Raw genomic sequence first — 17,333 nt, 5'->3', positions numbered from 1 at the left:
CAGCCAACATAATAAAACAGAAACTGAAACAGAGAGACAGAGTAGAGGCAGAGTGATAGGGTCTCTGAAGAACGTGTTGGTTAGCTAAGGATGCGTCGCCTCTGTAAAACACGTGTAACGATGCCATACGTGACTAAGGTTGATAATCAGGGATTCGAACTCAAGACTTCTGAATTCTGGCAGAAGTAAGGGATAAGACACGTGCAAGTACGTACTTCTGACGGCGACGTGACTGTCCTGGCCAGCTAGGGAGGGACATATAACTGATGATCCAGGTTTAGATATTACTGATGATCCAGGTTTAGATATAACTGATGATCCAGGTTTAGATATTGCCGATGATCCAGGTTGAGATAAAACTGATGATCCAGGTTTAGATATAACTGATGATCCAGGTTTAGATATAACTGATGGTCCAGGTTTAAGATGTGGGTCAGAAATAAAAGATAGGACGCAAAGTGTACAATGTCATGATGTTTATTTCTCTTTTATATAATATTGCCGATGTGACGATAAATATTAACTCACTCACTCACTGTCTTATATATCTTCGTGAATGAATGTGGCAAATATTAACACAAATCTCAGATGTGTATACACATTATTCAGTCAGCTATAGGTAAGTCAGGTCAGTCTCCTCCTTTAACTTATTCATGACATTCTGGATTTCGTTTTAGAAAATCGCACATTCTGTATCCTTGTCACCGCGTTTATCTTCTCTGACACTGGGTACACGCATCTCCCCTAGTTCTGTTGAACACCGGCTCCTGTCTTTGCAACTGAGTAATGTGGTGTATATAACAGTGCTCATTAAACCTCTGGTCGGGGTCAGGCACATAGTTGTAGCTGAGCCTCCAGGCAGGGGTACAACCAATATGTCTGTCGATGGCTTGCGCCTGCCCGTAGCAGTGTGACTTCAGGCGTTGGGCTATATCTATGGACCTCCCAACGTAGATGACCCATCCATCCTGTTTGATTACGTAGATTCCTGCTACTTGCGTCTGTTGTTGATGCCATTGTCCCCATGGAGCGCCTTGGATACTGATCAGGGCTTGGCTGTTGTACCAAGTTTCCGCCTGCAATACATGTAACATGGAAGTGAATCATGACTGACATACTCTTAATAAACAGACACAACATATATCAGACCTAACACCCCAATCTAACTTGACAGGATCTGCTGGTAGTAGAATAGAATAGAATAATACTTTAATGCCTTTTCAGGAATTTGTGTTACATCAGCAGAGCTACTGACACATTAGAAAGATACCAAACATATTTACATAAATTCTTTGATTTAGGTATCTTCACATTTGTTTAAGAGAGATATGGTACTTGGAATAAAGGATGTACGGGCTCTCTTAGTTTTCACAATTGGAACTTTGTAGCGGCGGCCTGAAGGGAGAAGGTTGTATTCCGAATTTAAGTAGTGAGTACGGTCAGATATGATTTTGACAGCTTGGTTCACGATTTGCCGCTCATATATTGATGATAAACATTCAAATCTGACTCCAGCGATTTTACTTGCAGTGTTAACAATTTTGTCTATTTTAGATTTGAGATGAACTGAGAGAGACCCGTACCAACAATGGAAGGAAAATGTTAAAATACTCTGAATAAATGCTAGATAAAAAAGATGACATCACAGATGGGTTAACATTAAAAGATATCAGTTTACGCATGAGATGAAGACGTTGTTGACACTTTTTGTATAGGGCTTCAGTGTTAGAGTTCCAGTTCAGCTTAGAGTCAATGAAGGTTCCCAGATACTTATACTCCGACACTGTCTCAACACATTCACCGTTGATTATTACTGGAAGCAGTTCTGTGGGTTTACTCCGAAAGTCAATTATCAGTTCCTTTGTTTTTTGTGACATTTAAGAGTAAGTGGTTTTCTGCACACCAAGTCGTAAAATGATTAATGTCCTCTTTATACAGTTCTTCAGAATCAGTGTCGTTCAGTTTGCCGACAATTGCTGCATCATCTGCGAACTTTACAGTTGAACAGGTTGAATTCGAGCTTGCACAATCATTAGTGTAGAGGGTGAAAAGAACAGGAGATATTACACAGCCTTGTGGTGCACCAGTGTTGGTGGTCCGTTTACTCGATACAGCCCCGTTAACTTTCACGTACTGCTGTCTGCCCACAAGAAAGTTTTCGATCCACTTTATGAGGTACGAGTTAACGCCCATGTCTAACAGTTTCTGTATCATGATATGTGGCTGGATAGTGTTGAACGCAGATGAAAAGTCAACGAAGAGGATCCTGATGTATGACTTAGGTGTCTCTAGATGTTTATAGACATTATTCAGGAGTGACAATGTGGCATCAACAACTCCTCTCCTTGACCTGTAGGCGAACTGAAGCGGGTCCAGTATGTCGGCAACTTCCTGACGGAGATGTCTCAACAAGATGCGTTCCAGCGACTTCATTGCTATAGATGTGAGAGCAACTGGCCTGTAGTCGTTGAGTTGTTTAGGTTGTGTCTTTTTAGGAACTGGTACAATTTCTGATGTTTTCCAGACCGAAGGAATAACGTGAGTATTCACTGAGAATTGAAACAATCTAGTGAAAACTGTACACAGTTGAAGTCTGCACTCCTTCAACACAATGCCGGCAAGGCTGTCAGGTCCTTTTGCTTTTCTGATGTTAATTCTGGAGAAGCTTTGAATGACGTCAGCTTCACTATCCTGTACGGCTTCACTAACTTGGGCTCTCTCATTGGTTAAGTTGTGACAATCAAAGCGGCTGTAGAAAGTGTTGAGGTCCTCAGCAAAGGTTTTATTATCCCCGGCGTTGGTTGTCTGCCGTCGCCTGCTCTTGCCAATTATCGTGTTCACGCCTTGCCAGGCTTGTTGCAGATTGCTTTGCTGAAACTGTCTCTCAACTTTCTCTTTGTACGCTAGTTTACACTCACGAGCTTTAAGATTGATGTCCTTCTGTATGCATTTGAGTTTTATTCTATCTTTCTTCATGTATGCTCGTTTCTTTCCGTTTAATAAAGATTTCATTTCTTTTGTGATCCAGGGCTTGTTGTTTGGGAAAATTCTGATTTCTTTTTCTGGTATTATGTTGTTGACACAAAAATTTATATAATCCGTAAAGACGTCACACATATCTTCTAATGTTTGTTCTGCATCATAGAACATGTCCCAATCTGTACACGCAAAACATCCTTGTAGGGTTTCAATAGATTCTCTGTTCCATGATTTGACAGTCTTAACAATAGCCTTCTCTGTTTTTAACTTTTGACGATATGTGGGCAGCAAATACACAGAATTATGGTCCGAAGCTCCTAGGGGTGGTTTACTATATGATTTGTAGGCGTTCTTGATGTTACCATAACACAAGTCAAGGATCTTGTCTTAAAGATGATACTATAGGCGTATATAATATTGACGTGTCTCTTAATTTACAGTGCGTGAGTGAGATTTACGCTTACGTTTCCACTATTCCAGTAATATCACGGCTGGGGACACCAGAAATGGGCTTCACATATTGTATTCATGATGAGCAAACGATTTAACCACTAGACTTTCTAAAGACGCCCATTTTTGTTTTGTTATATCATGGAAGAATATATAGAGGATATTTTGTTAATGTTGTCAAATAACATGTATATTTCATCGAGTGGTCTGACAAAGTTGATATGTTCACAAAGTTGATGTGTTCACAAAGTTGATGTGTTCACAAAGTTGATATGTTCACAAAGTTGATATGTTCACAAAGTTGATATGTTCACAAAGTTGATATGTTCACGAGTAGTGCAGATCAAGACATCGAGTAAGTCTGCATTTTGTTACGCTACCCAACTACAGTGTAGCCCTTGAGCAGAAAGTAGTTCCAGGCAAAAGTGATATTCTACTCAGTGAACTAACATGTTATTCTACTCAGTGAAAATGCCATTTTTATTTTCACCAATATTTACAGTATTTCACACTTAAGAATATAATAAAGAGAGGATATTTGGGTTGTCTCGTCAATAAAACGACGCTTTAACCAATAGGCTACCCAACCGCCCACCTTCTCACATGCACCTGACACGACCCTGACAAAAGTACCATCCAATCCACAATCACAGAGCTGATTTTAAGGCACATGTCAAATTAGCTATTGAATACTTACAGGACAGTTCGCCATTCCCGAAACGTTAGCGTAAGGCAGGTATCTGTGGACGGAGCTTGTACAGCAATGGAGCGCAGTCAGTTTCCTAGAAGTGATACAACTCCTAGTATTGTCGGGCTATCTGAAGTGTGATGTACACAATGACACCGATAAAAATATAACCAATGTAACGCTGACGTATCTCTTAATTTAGTTACGCAATGGACATTGCATAACGTCATCATATAGCCCGATAATTTGATATCGTGCTCCTGACAAATTTAAAAAGAGCTGCTGTATATGCCTACAGAACTTTTACAAATGTTCAATAAGTCAATTTGAGGCCAATAATTAGTCACGTACCTTGTACAGTGGAATCACCATTACCAGGTTTCTAAGAAAATAATCAGAGTATTGCCAATCTAAATTAAACCAATATACCGATGGTGTATCTCTCTCTTTAGTTTAGGTTTAGATATAACTGATTGTCCAGGTTTAGATATAGCTGATTGGTACAGGTTTAGATATAACTGATGGTCCACGTTAGGATATAACTGATGGTCCAGGTTTAGATCTAACTGATGATCCAGGTTTAGATATAACTGTTGGTCCAGGTTGAGATATAACTGATGGTCCAGGTTTAGATATAACTGATGATCCAGGTTGAGATAGAGCTGATGGTCAGTTTTAGATATAACTGATGACCAGGTTAAGATATCACTGATGGTCCAGGTTTAAGATGTGTGTCAGAAATAAAGGAGGACGCAAAGTGTACAATGTCATCATGTTTATTTCTCTTATATATCATTGTGAAAGAACGTGGAAAAAGAGTAACACACATCTCATATACACATTACATGTATTCAGTCAGCTATAGGTATGTCAGATGAATCTCCTTCTTTACCTGACTCATGACATTATTGATTTCGTTCTAGAGAATAGCACATTCTGTATCCTTGTCACCAGGTTCATATATTCTTTCACTGACACATATCCCATGACACATTATCTGCCACGCCAATTTGAATGTAAGGTTATCCTATAGACGTATATAGTGCTGACATGTCTCGCCATGAACATTGGTTTTCTTCATATCTTTATACGTCTGTATTACCTCCACATGATCATTTCCAATGAGATTTTTCGAAAGTCATAGTATATGTATGTGTTTGTAGAAGTGAGGATAGAACATAGACGGGAAATCGAATCCGGAGAGGGGCCAGAGGCCCATTATACAGTGCATTCTACAAAATATATAAATGTTGATGGAGCGCCGCACAGTTGACAGCTGGTATAATAATAGTCATGGTTAAGTTGGTGACACAAACGATTTACGTTTTTTCATTGAAAGGAATACGTACTGCACAAAGCAAGATAAATAGCTGAACAACACCTATGGATATGCACCAGTGATTGTCTTCACTCAGGAACTGAACAATATCGTTAATAAAGAATGAGAACAGAAACGGCGAGAGCTGGCATCCCTGACGAACCCCATATGCACAATCAAAGAAGTCTGTATATCCACCACCAAGAGAGACACAAGCTTTAACATGTGTATACATATTACTTACTAACCTGTACATTCGACCTTTAATGTTTCCAGCACAAAACTTATATAGTAGACCTGTACGTGAGACAGAATCAAAAGCAGACTTAAAATCGATGAAGGCGCAATCTAGCATACCCCGATATAACGACAAGTTCTTCGTTATGACAGCATTAATTATGAAAATATGATCGACAGTTTGGTAGCCTATCCTAAACCCAGGCTGTTCTGGTGTAAAACTATTTTCATGTGTCGCCCATTCGGTCAGTCTGGAACAAGTAAGTTTACAGAATATTTCCCTGAACCTTCTAATAACGTTATAGGTTATTGTTTTCTGGAGCATGTGCATTACCATTTTTAAAGAATTCAATAGTGATACCACTGAAACTAGGGGCTTTACCACTATGCATTCAGTTGTCTTATTGCAGTGTTGATTTCATCTTGTAAAATGACACGATCAAGGAATTCACTATCAACAGTGGCGTCTATCATATCATCATAGAATCGTAAAAATCCTTTTCTGCCTGTACACAGTTGGTTCCCTGAAACAGTTCAAAGAAATGTTGAGTCCAGTGATATTTTGTAACAGATGTAGAGTTCAATGTTGAGTTTCGCCTGTTTACACAAGACCACAACATAATATTATTATGCTCTTTTAGTGCCATTCTAAATTTGTCACATAAACAATTAAAAAACATGTCAACTTTTTGTTTACACATCTCTCTATAATGTTTCCATGCAAGTAAATAGTTCAGTCTGTTTACATCGTTGTGTGAGTCCTGATACGCAAGGAGTAACACATTCGTGACCAACTCGTGTTATTCCGGGACAAGCCGAATAGCGACTCGTGCCCCTCTGGAAGGATTTCATATTGGCGCATGAACATCACAACTACTTTAAACAAGAGTGATAGCCCCATGCCTGTTTGATACCAATGTTTCTTAACATCAGCGAAGGACATGTACATTGCTAAGTTGTTGTTCTTTTTTTTAAAAAATCTATTTTAAAGAATTAAACCTCTTTGATACAGCTAAAAGAAGGAGAAAAACATATTTGTGAAAGACATATTCTTATGTAATTATTACCAGCTGTCAACCTTATATTTCCAATTTTCTAAATAAGGTTTAATAATCACGAATGGGAATTGTTTTATTGAATATATAAATAAGATAATATTTTTTCGGCTACATTAAATCCCAAAGCAGATACTCAAAAAAATTACTTGAAAATGTTTCTCAAACTGAACAATCGTGTATCCTTGCTGTCACACCCCTTGTGGAATTTTAAATGAATTCGCTGAAAAAAATATGAATGACCAAAAAACAGTCAGACTAAAATATCCCCAGAGCTGTGAAATATAGGCCCAATGTTGAAGGTTAATGTTGATCAGTTACATACATGTATGATATTATTGTTTTGAAACTCGAAGCGATTATAATAACGTTCCTAAAATTGGTCGAAGCACACGTACAATCTCCATCACAAGCCCGCAAGATCGTCAGAAATACTCAGTTGGACCCATGAGAGCCGTTATGACAACAAACGCACGTGTGTGTATTTGAATCTCTCACCGTCATTCGCATGATTCTTATTGAAAACTTTATAATAGCCAGCAAAATCCTGTTAGCTGCGTTCTTTGTACTTTCAATATGACGACATATATTTTCCATGATTCTTTAAACAATGACATAATGCCACATACAACCAAAAAATCAAACATAACTAAAACCCAATTATCGCTTATTCATGACATATAATATACATTGCTGGTTATGAAAATACATCAACACAAAATTATAAGCGTACAATCGCAAATCAAAAGTGCAATATTTTGTACTTAGGTTTACTTTCCAAGAAACGAAGCAGCCGGGATACCGAACCCAGTCAGAGCGGGTGGGTGTGCCCTCAAGTATAACGGCTGGTTCATTTGCAGATGCCCTCATGGGTCATTGTGTGTGTATATATAGAGATGTTGGGTTTTGTAAATACATGCCTATTTTTTGTGTATAACATTTTGCAATCAACAGACATCATAACATGTCATGTGTACAAGTATCACACCTGCCTGCCTGTGTAATTACACAATGTGACAGAGACCGAACTCGGGCCATAAATCAATGCGTTTTCTTTATGGTGTATAGCCTGATAGGTGTTAACTTCAAATTGCATGTGATCAGTGATTGAAATTGTGATTGCATTCGTCACCACTCGCCCCTTCCGCAACCTCCAAGAAGATCGGCTTGTCCCGGAATAACACGAGTGGGTCACGAATGGTTCTGATTGGTTTGTCGCATTTTCACACATAACGAGTGGGGGACGAGCCTTCTTCGAGGTTACGGAAAGGGGCGAGTGGTGACGAATGGGAGTAACATTCTCGCAGCAGTGTGTGCATGTCTACATTCACTATCATACCAATTATCTACCTTGCTGGAGAGGCGTTTGTTTATTGGAGGTTTTTTGAAGATGTCAGCACATTATTTCATACACTTATTAAAACAATTGTATGATTCCGATACATTAGACCTTGAAATATAGTCCTGGAATTGATCTTCTAGCTCTGACGAACTGGCTTCGGCATGATGAGCAAATGCTTTAACCACTAGACTTTGTAAAGACGTCCATTTTGATTTTGATCATGGAAGGATATAGAGAGGACACGACCTCTGTGAAAAGTACCATCCAATCCACAAACACAGAGCTGATTCTACGACAAATGTCAAATTAGCTATTGAATACTTACAGAACAGTTCGCCATTCCCGAAAGCTTAGCGTAAAGCAGGTATCTGTGAACGGAGCTTGTACAGCAATTGCGCACAGTCAACTTTCTGGCGGTGATACAATTCCGAGTATTGTCAGGGTATATGAAGTGTCACTTACACAATGACACCAATATAAATATAACCAATGTAATGCTGACGTATCTCTTAACTTTGTCACGCAATGGACATTGCATAACGTCATCATATAGCCCGATAAGTTGATATCGTGTTCCTGACAAATATATGGTCTTAAGTAAAGAAAATTGACAGAGTGTAGAGGAAAAAGTATGAGTTCATGACAACAATATCCCAACACGAGCTGAATTCGACGTTCTGGTGATTTCGACGATTGCATTGCACGCGCCATATCGGGGGAGTATGTAGGCGATCGGAGTGCACGAACAGTTTCACTGGTAGGGCGGGTGCCCAGTCGCTGTCCTGAGAAGTTTTATTGACATGGAAATCGTGAAGTAAAGTTATATAAAAACCAAACAAACATAAATATTATTTACCCGAGATCGTAATACGACTTTAGATGCAAAATCAGTTGCCTTTATAACAAAAAATAGAAAGCGAAAATTCAGTAAGATCAGTCGTCTGCTGGTGACAATATATACTGGCCAAATAAAGAAACTGCACACAGAACATATAAATATAGGCACACAGCGTATTTATACATAAATACATTTGTGAACATAGCAAGTATGCTCATGCACGTGCCAGGCGACGTGACGTCATTGACGGTGGAGTATGGTCTTGCAATGTGTTACTGCACGTGCAGCCCCTACAGGTGCACACAACATGTGAAACTCTGAAATTGCAGTCACTGTCGAAGGTTTGATCTTTGGTCCTTCAAACGTTCACAAATCCACATGAGAAGTAGAGGGTAATGTCCGAGTAACTCTCCATTCCTAAAAAATAATGGAAGCGAGGCCCCGGAGGGGCCGAGGCACATTATTTTGAAGGAATGGAGAGTTACGAGGATATTACCCTACTTAAATTACATTCGAAGTATTGGGAATATTGCTGTTATCAAAATTAAACGTCAAAATGACAAAATGAAGGTTTTATTTTGAAACTGGTACACATCGCTCAATTCCAGAAATGTAATGGAGCGAACAGACAATGGCATGACGTCACAAATGTAATTTAAGTCACATGCACATCATGCCAAGATTAACATCTGCTCAACGTCATGAAGCCATTGGAATGGTTCGAGCAGGAATGAGCCAACAACAGGTGGCAGCACATTTCCAATGCCATCGTAACACGATATCTGCATTGGTCAGGCGTTATGGACTACCCACGTTCTGGGCGTTCCCGACGCAACGACGCCAAGACAGGACAGGTGGATTCGGGTGACTCATCTCAGATACAGGTTCCAGACAGCAGTGACCACGCCCCAGACCATTTCCCAGGCCTCCAATGCACATTTGGTAGCCTCTATGCTTCGTCGTTGCACTGCTGTGCTTCACGCACATGGTGGTCATACCCGTGATTGATTTTGTGACTTCGTCTTGTGACCCCCTACTCGAATTTGAACTTCTGACGTCATCGTTACGCATATTGTTCATGTTCTTTAGACAATTTCTTGCGGTCCGATACTTCAGCTTATAAAGTGTCTACATCATTTCGTCTTTGCTGTGTCGTATTCCAATTCTGAAGGCATTTTCTGTGTGCACAGTTTCTTTATGTGGCTAGTATATAAATAGGAAGCCACGTGATCACAACACTCCCTCGCAGTGCGGAGCAAAAAGTATGGCTCATTGTCGAAAACCCATACAAAATACTCGGAAGTTACGAGCGGGAACAGTTTCGCCGATACGATGTCATCAACGCTATTTTTGTAGGAAACACTTGATATTTTTGTGTGAAATAGATGAATATATCCTTTATCACTCGAGGTTAGTAAAATAAAAACTTTAAATGATATTACAGATAAAAATGACGTTTTTGTCTTACATTGTCGAAAACCCTTGACACCGGGATACCAGTTACCTCCCAATTTCAATGGAAAGAGAAGAAGCGTGGAGGGAGGTACTTGAAGGTGCAGAAGACCGAGGAAGACTCCCTAAAGATGTGGTAACAATGGACACAAAGGAGGTTATAGAATTAAGCGGTGTGAATGGGAGCGACGACAGGTGTTCGTCGGCTGCTAGCGACTGATCGTCCGCTACGGGTTGGCTACGACACCGTTCGTCTGCTTCAGAGCTGTCGTCTGCTCGCAAAGCGCTTCCGGTTTACACACCTTAGGTTGTTGAATCCGTCTGGTGTCATTCGTCACCACTCGCCCCTTTCCGTAACCTCCAAAAAGACTCGTCCCCCCATCGAGGCTTGTTAATCAGAACGCGCGTAAATGAGCCCGGTGCTTTGATAAAAATAATCCCGAGTACTTAAATCGTTTAAGGCATTATGTCATTGTTTAAAAAATCATGAAAATATATATCGTCATATTGAAAGTACAAAGAACGTAGCTAAAAGGATTTTGCTGGCTATTATGAAGTTTTTAATAAGAATCATGCGATTGACGGTGAGAGATTCAAATACACGCATGTGCGTTAGTTGACATAACGGCTCTCAAGGGTCCAACTGAGTGTAGTTCTGACGAGCTTGATATGGAGATTGTACGTGCGCTACAACCAATTTTAGGAAATGTAATCGCTTGGAGTTTCAAAACAATAATATCATACTTGTATGTAACTGATCAACGTTAATCTTTAACATTGGGCTTATATTTCACAGCTCTGGGGATATTTTAGTCTGACTGTTTTTGGTCGTTCATATTTTTTTCAGCGAATTCATTTAAAATTCCACCTGGGGTCTGACAGCAAGGATACATGAATGTTTTTAGTTTGAGAAACATTTTAAAGTATTTTTTTTGAGAATGCGCTTCGGGATTTAATGTGGCCGAAATATTATTTTATTTGTATATTCTATAAAACAATTTTCATTTTTTGATTATTAAACCCTATTAAATAATTAACATAATTGGAAATATAAGGTGGACCTGAACCTAAGGGAATCTAGACTTGCTTTATTTTGGGCTTTAGCACTGCAGTGAAGGCTAAGCACTGGGGAAAATAATTTCAGGGACTGTCAGACAGACTAAGGGCGCGTATCCATTCCAAGGTTGCGTGTTGTTTTGGTTTGTCATAGGTGTGGGAGCCACGCATCCGTTCTGTGCAACGATGTTGTTGTTGTTGATGATGTTGTGTTCGCTCCCATTTCCAACATGCATGTATCCGCTACAGCTTGGTCTTGACTTGACAGATTCTGTTCCAGGTGGTGGTGGTGGTGGTGGTGAGACAGGTCTTATCATCGAATCTAAAATGGAATATAGAAGTAGAAGTACACTTGCATCCCGTTTATCCGGACGGTCAGGCTAAGCGAGTACAGTTACTGAAAGAAAGTTTCGTTTCACCTAAAATTTGTCCGCAAGGTAGGGGTTTTCTCATATACGAGGTTCGAGTATTTGGGGTTCAACTGTATCTCTCCACTAACATCATGCGTCAATCAAAAGTAGGAGTTGGATACCATATCCAGTGATTAGTCCATGATTGAACTCCCAGTGACTGTAGGTCTAAAATTATCCATTAGGTTAACCAATACCATATCAGTGACTGGTCGATGATTGAACTCCCAGTGACTGTAGGTCTAAAATTATTCATTAAGTTAACCAATCAAACAGTTTACCTATCTACGTTACGTGTGCACAACTGATATAAAAGTCGCCAACAGCAAGTTGGAAGGATTCTATAGAAGTTCGCTATAAGGGTTTGATACAACCTCAGACTTTGGTTGGCGTACGTACAGATCTGCCTTGTTAAAACTTCTTCGTTGACTTTGAAGGAACGAAGTGAGTTTAGATTTCATTTTAAATACTTAAATATTATGTTTTTGAAGCTGTACGATGCCGAGTGTATACGATTGTTTAGCATCGATATGTTTACTCTTACAGATATATTTATATATGGTAGCGTATCGAGTGACACGTATACATTGTACAAGGAGAGAACCGATAGGTCTTCCCACACAAGCTGTCCGGCCTATGCTTGTATTTTATGTCAGAAATCATTCGGATCCAAAGTAGCCTTATATCGTCACCAAAAAGGTTTGTTTTAAAGAACCTGAACAATTCCCGTGTAGTCGCTGCGACGTTTTATGTACGAGAAAAAACAATTTACCAAATCACATTCGTAGATGGCACAGAGAAACGTTAAAATGTCGCGAGTGTGGACTCCATAGTAACAGTTTCTTGACTTTGCGGAAACATGAAAAAGATTGTCAGGTTCATCAACTGTTCAGTTATGAAAAGCGTGGTAAACAATATTCCTCTCAAAATTATTTAAAATGGCACGTGCGACGCAATCACCCGACACCTTTGTTCTGTCAACATTGTAATTTCTCCTGTCGCAGTAAGTACAAAGTAGCTTCTCACAAGCGACAGCAGGACGGTTTATTCGTCGGCAGAGGGAAAGGTCGGGCTAGGTACGGTAAGAAGGTGAGGGGTGGTGTTTTGAGCAGGGGTGGGGGTAAAGCACGCGGGCGTACGAAAACTTTAGGTACTAACAGTGGTCACAATACCACACCTCCCGGGTCATTCGTCACCACTCGCCCCTTTCCGTAACTTCCGGCCTGTCCCGGAATAACACGAGGTGGTTACGAATGCTCCCGGATGCGCACGTCAAGCGTTTGGCGGAGAGGCTAGTGTATTTGATTTCAGGCAAACCATGTTAATGAGGGTAGTGACCCATTATTGTATTTAGGGTCCAAAATGGGAGAGTTATTGACGAAGGTAAGAAGGGAAATCATGAAGAAAAGATCTGTTAAATGGGGGCTGTGTCTACAGGCTCAGTTTTCAAAATTAGCAGACAGTGGACAAGTGATACATGCGGATTGGTACGGAAAGTGATAGTTTGATCGAACAATATCACCAACACGTCATTACTTTATTACGGCGAATAGATGAATATGGGGGAGAGAAGTCAAATTTAAACTTGGAAAAGGTTCTCAACGTCAAATTAACTGTATCTCGGTTCAGACCCTTTCGCGGCTCATCGTTCATCAAACTAACCGCGGAATTGAATCGTCATAAGAAATCCGTACTGAACATAGTGAACACCGATGATCGATGTTTTCTGTATTCAGTGATAGCCCACTTATTCCCCGTTCCGCCAGAGTCGCATCGTGAACGTGAAAACCATTACTTACCCCATGTGGATAAGTTTAATTTGAATGGTATCCCCTTTCCCATGGCAATAAAAAACGTTACTAAAATTGAAAGACAAGACAATATATCCATTAATGTGTATGGGTATGAAGAGCCAGTGGTTGACAATCACGGTAACGTTATTCCAGGTTACATTTATCCCGTTCTAATTAATAAATGGCAGGACGACGTTCCCCGTGAACGATGCATAGATCTCCTGCTACTAACGGATATAGGAAAGAGCCATTTCTGTTTAATTACTAACTTAGCCTGTTTAGTGAGTGAGTGAGTACGGCTTTTACGACGTTTTTAGCAATGTTCAAGCAATATCACGGCGGGGGACACCACAAATGTTCTTCACACATTGTGCCTATGTGAGGAATCGAACCCGTGTATTCGGTGTGACGAGCGAACGCTTTAACCACTAGGCTACCCCACCGCCCCTAGCGTGTTTAGTAAAATCATCTAATACGCATCGCAAGAGTGAAACGTGTCGACGATGTCTTTGGAGTTTTATAAACATGCTTCCTATTGTCACCAAAAAGCGCAGAGAATCACAATGCCGAGTAAAGATGATGACAGTGATCTGTTAGAATATGGTTTGAGACAGAAATCCTTTTGAACAAGAATGGGATTTTATTTCTAATGCCGTTTTTTTAATCTGTACTCGAACCGCAAGACGATTCCGATTCTGATCGACTACAAACTCAGGTACCATGTGTCTATGCTTACCAACTGATTAGTCGTGTACCCTTGCAAGTGTACGCCGGTCCCGATGCTGGCATTCATTTTATAACCAGCATTTTGGAGGCTTACGATTGGATTCAAGACGAAATTTATGACAACCCAGTCGACCCTATCGTCACTGACGATGTTCGCGTAGATTTAAACATGGGTGGTCAATGTTGGTTATGCGGAGAGGGGTTTGAAACAGAACAACCGGTCGTGGACCATGATCATTTAACAGGCAGCGTGAGAGGGTTAGCGCATTTTGTCTCTAATGTTAATTCTCGTCAACGATAGAGGGTCGTTTGTGTGCTACACAATGCAGAGAAATACGATACGCATCTTTTGTTACAAGCCGCAGAAGCCTTTTCGGACAGAGAATTAAATTGCATTGCTTACAATACCGAAAAGTTTTTAGTTTTCCATCGACAACCTCGTGTTTTTGGATTTTTATAAATTTCTGAACGCTTCCCTAGACACCTTAACTAAAAACTTGAAAGACAAAGGCATCACTTAAGAGAAAGAGTATCCTCATCTCACAGATGTCTTACATGAAGGGGCGGTGGGGTAGCCTAGTGGTCAAAACGTTCGCTCGTCACGCCGAAGACCCGGGTTCGAATCCCCACATGGGTACAATGTGTGAAGCCCATTTCTGGTGTCCCCCGCCGTGATGTTGCTGTAATATTGCTGAAAGCGGCGTACAACCAAACTCAGTCAGTTAGTCTTAACAAGAAAATTACCGTTCTGCTATGAGTATTTAAGCGGTGAGGTGAGGTGAAATTGGGTTTAACGTCGTGATTGAGAAGATTTCGCTCATATGACGACGTGCATGCTTGTGTATGTATGTGTATGTGCTTGTCTCCGGAGCAGTGTGACCTCAGACGGTTGATTATATCTTTGGACCTCCCCACATAGATGACCAGTCTATCCTGTTTGATAACGTAGATTCCTTTTATTTTCGTCTCTTGTCGAGGCTATTGTTTCCATGGTTTGCCTTGGCTGTCGATCAGGGCTTGGCTGTTTTGCTCATTTTTTACATGTAACTTGGAAGTGCTGCAATATATGTAACATGGAAGTGAATCATGACTGAAATGTTCTTAATAAACAGACACAACATATATCAGACCTAATACCCCAATCTGACTTGTCAGGATCTGCTGGTCGTGGGTTTGAATCCAAGATTGGTCTTTTATCTGTCAGCAACATACGACTGGATTTCACCCGAATGATCCAACAGTCTAACCTTTGACCTCCCTCACACCTTATCTGCCACGCCCTGGTATGACTTGGGTACTGCACAAAACGGAGATGACCTTACAAGCTCAATCAGACCTGATTCTAAGACACATTTCACATGATTTACAAAATATTTTACAAAATGTTCGCGTACTATCAGTTGGGGCAGGTCACGTTACAGACGAAATGTGTTTAACAAACTGGTCCAGACGTGTTCCTAACAAGAAAAAAAGATCTTTTGAATATATCAACATAAAGGTCACACATTCATAACAAATCGATTCCTGGCAAGTAATTATCCACGGCCGTCGTACCGTGCAATGGTGCACACCCAGTTTCTGAGAACAAAGACAGTTTGGGGTTCTACCAGGATATTACCAGTTTGAATGTAAGGTGATACTGTAGACTTAAATAATGCTGACATGTCACGCCATGAACATTGGTTTTCATTTATACCTTTACACGTCAGTATTACCTCTACATGTTTATTTTTCGAAAGTCAAAGTATATATGTATGTGTTTGTGGAATAGTGGATAGGACAGTACAGGAATGTATCAGTGTTTACGTTTGTAAACCGAAAGTTGGGGGCAATTTTCGTTTTATTGAAGGCAGAGTTAGAAAGTAAACATTATCAATAAAGAGGCAACACTTTGTTATGTAAATACCTTCAGTAAAAACAGTTGTTGCAATCTGCAATTGCGTAATGTCGGCGGAACGTTAGGTTGAGTTTGGTATATACTGTTTACTTTAATCCAAACCACTGCCTACATTTCTGAACCCACTAAAGCATGTCACAGTGTTCGAAGAGAGCACGTATTTCATATCAGAATTGATCATATCACTGACATGAGGCATTTCGCGATACGGTCTACACAGAGAACGTCTATGACACACGGTGTACTACCTGGGTCGTATTACAACCGCGCTGATCGATAATATCGCCCCCGTGGTAAACAATTACAGTCGTCTTGAAATCTTTTCCAACTATCCATAAAATAAAGGACAACATCCTCTCAAAGAATTTGACTGAGTTTATGTTTGAAGTTTTCCTCCAGATACCCTAAGACAAGCGTCATGTGTATGTGTGTGTGTGTGCGTGCGTGTGTGTGTGTGTCTGTGCACGTGCGTGCGTGTGCGTGTGCGACGCTTGTCTTGGGATATCTGAAGGAAAATTCTTGGAGACGATGTTTCCATTGAACAAGGAATCAATAAAGAAGAGAAGATCTTTTGACAGGAACGATGAAACAAACCAATGTGGAACAAGTAATTGCTTTTGCTATAACTGATTGTCCAGGTTTAGATATAACTGATTGTCCAGGTTTAGATATAACTGATGACCCAAGTTTATATATAACTGATGATCCAGGTTGTAGATATAACTGATGGTACAGGTTTAGATATAACTGATGATTAAGGTTTAGATATAACTGATGATCCAGGTTTAAGTATATAACTGATGATCCAGGTTTACACATAACTGATGGTACAGGTTTAGATATAACTGATGGTCCAGGTTTAGATGTAACTGATAATCCAGGCTTAGATATAACTGATCATCCAAGTTTAGATATAACTGATGGTACAGGTTTAGATATAACTGATGGTGCAGGATTAGATATAACTGATGGTCCAGGTTTAGATATATGTGATGATCCAGGATTAGATGTAATTGATGATCCAAGTTAACACATAACTGATGATCCAAGTTTACACATAACTGATGGTACAGGTTTAGACACAACTGATGG

General features: G+C 40.1%; 1 protein-coding gene and 1 long non-coding RNA gene across 2 annotated transcripts in view; one reads left to right on the top strand and one right to left on the bottom strand.

Annotated features, from left to right (window-relative positions):
- The window catches only part of LOC124280683, a 77,476-nt gene extending 69,067 nt beyond the window's left edge, over nucleotides 1-8,409 (bottom strand). Inside the window, exon 1 of the mRNA XM_046716678.1 lies at nucleotides 8,395-8,409. The gene's annotated coding sequence lies outside the window, so the exon portion shown is untranslated. The remainder of the gene's footprint in view (nucleotides 1-8,394) is intronic.
- On the top strand, nucleotides 302-5,294 carry LOC124280688. The gene is made up of 3 exons (XR_006899745.1): nucleotides 302-619; nucleotides 1,327-1,331; nucleotides 4,992-5,294. It is a non-coding gene; the product is annotated as an uncharacterized LOC124280688 (long non-coding RNA).
- Nucleotides 8,410-17,333: the final 8,924 nt, after the last annotated feature.

Source organism: Haliotis rubra, unplaced genomic scaffold (genome assembly GCF_003918875.1).
Source record: "Haliotis rubra isolate DU_JTF1 unplaced genomic scaffold, ASM391887v1 Scf271, whole genome shotgun sequence".
NCBI classification, from domain to species: Eukaryota; Metazoa; Mollusca; class Gastropoda; order Lepetellida; family Haliotidae; genus Haliotis; species Haliotis rubra.
The sequence above is the reverse complement of the archived record's forward strand: the minus strand, read 5'-3'. Positions and strand labels throughout refer to the sequence as shown.